General features: G+C 45.0%; 1 long non-coding RNA gene across 1 annotated transcript; it reads right to left on the reverse strand.

Moving 5' to 3' along the window:
- Positions 1-2275: 2275 nt before the first annotated feature.
- Positions 2276-2751, reverse strand: LOC123085718 (uncharacterized). The gene is made up of 3 exons (XR_006439856.1): positions 2644-2751; positions 2452-2542; positions 2276-2342 (listed from the first exon to the last, which is right to left on the reverse strand). It is a non-coding gene; the product is annotated as an uncharacterized lncRNA (long non-coding RNA).
- Between the last annotated feature and the right edge of the window lie 1438 nt (positions 2752-4189).

A 4189-nucleotide genomic window follows, 5' to 3' on the forward strand; every position in this document is an offset into this window, starting at 1 on the left:
GGATACACTATTAAGAGTCATAGTACACCTATAGGGTTTCGTTTGGAGGGGATTTATAGTCTGGGGTAAAATTCACAGGCCGGACGCACTAATGAAATTGAGGTGGGTAATTAATAGGGTGTTTCCTATTTAGAGCGGCAGGCACCAGTTATAGCCACAGAAGCATCATCTTATACATGTATGTAACACAGCCTAGCTAGTCAAACAAACAGACTGTAGCTTACTCAACAGATAATTCCTTCAAGACAGGAAGAGGATAGAAGCTTAACTCCAGTTGTTTATGAGAAATATAATATGCTCTTAGATATGCAACTTTAGAATATTTAGAAGGCCTGCAGTTTATTAATTATCACTACATCACAACCATTGCAAATGGTGGCATGCCACTTGAAGTTCTCTGAAAATTCGCATGATTACTTGGCTCTCTTGTTACTTGGCAAGATTACAAAGCTTTGTGTGAAAATTTCAGGACATCATTGAATGAGAGAGGGCATGTCTTACAGATTAGTAACTTCTGTGTTGAAATTGTGAGTTATCAGGCAAGTACGTGAAGCAGGATATCCGCAATTGTAAACATCATGACATATTTAAACCTCTCGACCTTCCGTTTTCATGTCTGCATAGGCACTAAGGACCAAGTCATACTTGTTTCAATTGAAGGGACAACTTTAAAACATTTCTTCTCTGCCTTGGTGAACATCATGACATCTTGAAACCAAAGAAAATGCATGATAATGTATAGAACTGAACATGGACAGTTGGAAAAAAGAACCTCACTAATTCAGATTGACTACAATCAGCCCAAAAGTCAGATTTCAGACCAAGGCAAACCAGAAGAAGTGTAACTACCGTATTAGGTAATTGACCACATACGACACTATACATCAATGAATCGGGGTCATCACAGCATGTAATAACAAAAAACTAATGGCATGGCCTCCCTTATAAATCACACCAAGATGAAAAATAGTTACAAGCAGGGTCTAATAGTTTATTGGAGAGAGGAAAGGTAGCAGTTCCATTTATCCTTAGAAGACGATCAATTAGAAATTATGCACAAACAAATCACTTATTATACTATTTGACTCTGACTTCTATAACCTGTATGAGTCTGCTTTAAAATCTTTTCTAAATTGGCCCGACTTACACCAGAATGAGCTACACAAATGATGTGATGAATGTGCTATTAGTGATACCTGGCAGGAGGCAATCATTAGTCGAAAGACGGGAAAGTGTCACATGTATACTAACAGATATTGTGTACATTTCCTTGTTTGAATATTCCTGCTCCACTCTAAATATGTTTGAATGAATTATGCGGCAAGCTACTAAAGGAAAACAATACTTATCTCTTTGGGCTTACTCTCCTTGAGCCATTGATTTCTCATTTTGTCAAAAAAGTCTTGATCTAATCCCACTTCCCTAAGCACATATAACAATTCTGGTCTATTTTTACTCTAGCCCATTTATGCAATCCACCAAAGATGTTGAATAGAACCTTTAGTCTGCCAATCCATGAATGATGTGTGTAGAAAGGGTGGTGCACTGGTTTTGTGAAAAAAACTTCCGTTCACAATTTACTAAAATCTAAATGAGTAAATCAAATCATGTACCACAGATTCTTTAGTTTTTCAAAATTCCTATACAAAATTAGATCGATGGATATCATAATTCAGTATACTTCTTAAGTAATCAATCACCTGAGGATAGAGCCTCTCCAACCGGTAGTAGTAGGACTCTTTGTTGATGGATACTATTCTACAACATTCTTCATCTTCTTAGTAAAAGCCTTCAGGCCATCGATCTAGTTGTAGCCGACGCCGTCACTGAGCTACATTCCTTCTGCCTACACAAGATACAATGTGGAGGGGAACATTGCAGTTGCAGAAAGCATTAGTTCAGAATGCGGCCGGTGTGCAGGCGACCGACGGCCCCTGCTCCATGGCATCGACCACCGCTGCTTGGCCACGACCACCGCGTCAGACCGCTCCGGCTGGGCTCCGCTTCATGTTCAACGTCGTCCTCCAACAGCGGGCGCACACACGCAGGCCATGAAGGATGGGAGGCGACGGCGACGACTTGAGCAGGAGGATGGAGACAGCATGAGCAGGAGGATGGAAACAGCCATATGGAGGCGATCAGAACATTTTCACACAAAAAAGTGAAGGGCCAGAAAGTGTGCAAAACTGGGTGAAAAGCAATGAAAACAAATAGAGTAGTACTGTAAAGGGAAGGGGGCAATTGGCGACAGCCAGGCAGCAGGGACCGTGCGGTGCATAGTCGTGGTCGGGCTAGAGCGCGGGTCCTCGTCCTCCTCTGCGTCACCGTCGTCTTCTCGCCTACTGTTTGAAATCGGAAAAAACGCAAATCAATCACACACAAATCGACAAACCAGGATAGAAAAAGAATATTTGAACAGAGTCGTCTTTCAGCATACATAATGGTGCTTACTTGTGCTTGGACTCAACCTGCATACATGAGTGAGTGCAGCGCTCAACAACCAAGGAGAAGGACAGGAACAACATCTGAAGAGAGCTATCTTCTACATAAACAGCCATATGGAGGCGGTCAAAACGTTTGCACACACAAAAGCAATGAAACTAAATATTAGTTCTTTGAAGGAGAGGGAGAGGGAGGAGCTACCCAAGCAAAGGGAAGGGCAGGCAGGAAGCAGGGGCCTTTGTGCAGTGCGTCGTAGTGGTCGTGCTCGAGCTCGGGGCCTCGTCATCTTTGGCGTCGTTGTCATCCTTGCCTGCTATTTGGAATCGTGAAAAATGCAAATCGATTGCACACAAATCAACGAACAAATCTGGTGCCCGCGTCCTTGGAGGTCGAGGAAACGGAGGCGCACCGACGTTCGTCGCCGCCGCGCTCGTCCCGACCGGCGGCTGCAGCAGGGTGCGCCATCCCGTTCCCCGATTCGACAACCTGTTGGACTCGTCGCTGGCGAATCCCGCGGTGCGAATCCCGTGCCGCACTTCCAGCCCAGTCCCCACAGGCGCGAGCTAGGGTTCCGGCCGCGAGGAGGGAAATTTCGTGGGTTTGACGCGTCCGCGAGGGAGAGAAGGAGAGGGGAGGAGGAGATCCGACGGTGGGGTAGACGGTGGAGGATGGGAGGTCGCCGGTGGGCTAAGGGAGGGGCGCGCATAGGCGGCATCGGCGGCCGGGAGCGAGGGAGGAGGTGGGGGCGGGGCAGCGCCGGGAGTGAGGGAGAAGGTGGGGCGGGGCGCCGCCAGGATCATAGGAGGAGATGGGGGGCGGGCGACGCCGGGAGCCAGGGAGGAGGACGGGGCTGGCGGCGTCGGGCGATGGCGAAGGGATCTGGAGGCCTCGCTCGTGTGTGCGAGTCGCCTGATTTTTTGTCGTTGTTTTTTCTTTCGTAGGTCTTTTTTCGCTGGTCTTTTTTCATTGAGGCATGCGAGGACTGGAGGCATCCCTCCCTTTTTTACCTGCTTTTGGTTGGTTTTATTTTTGGTACGGGGAAGTGGGAGGTGGGATTGAGGACGAGAAAAAACCGGACGAAAATGGTGGGACAAAAATAAAATTCGGAACGCGACCTACCAACTGAGACATTAAAAGTAGAGAATAAAGCACCTATTGCTTCTGGTGGTACGTCATTTAATTTACCTCATAAGTTGACAAAATTTACCCACCAATACGACTCGTAAGTTAAAAAACGATTCGGTTCCACCAAATTCACCGCTGCGCTCGGTTATTTAAGATGATGATGCTGAATAAGTATCAGACTCATGGAGACAGCGCAGTGGCTAAACCCTCTTTACTCTACCTTGGACACTAGGGTTCAATCCCCAGGTGCTACATATTTTCGCAACCTTTTTTTTTTGTCAGGCACCTCCTCTACCCACCCAGTGCGCGTTAAGTGGGCCGGCCCGCAGGGCGTGACGCCTAGTTTTTTTCTTTTTTTATTGCATTTCGTCTTCTGCTTTTTTTTTTCTCATTTCTTTTTTTTGTTCTTTCCTTCTTTAAATTAATTTGAGATTTCCAAAATTCAAAAGATTGCGAATTTTTAAAAACATGTTCGAGAAATCATAAAATGTTTTTGATTTCAAAAATGTGTGGGAAATCATAAAAATTTTGCAGTTTCAAATATATAATTGATTTTTCAAAAGTGTTCGCAAATTATTAAAAAAAGCATAATTTGGAAAAAAAATGTCGGGAAATAAAACCA

This window comes from Triticum aestivum, chromosome 1B, assembly GCF_018294505.1.
Source record: "Triticum aestivum cultivar Chinese Spring chromosome 1B, IWGSC CS RefSeq v2.1, whole genome shotgun sequence".
Classification (NCBI taxonomy): domain Eukaryota; kingdom Viridiplantae; phylum Streptophyta; class Magnoliopsida; order Poales; family Poaceae; genus Triticum; species Triticum aestivum.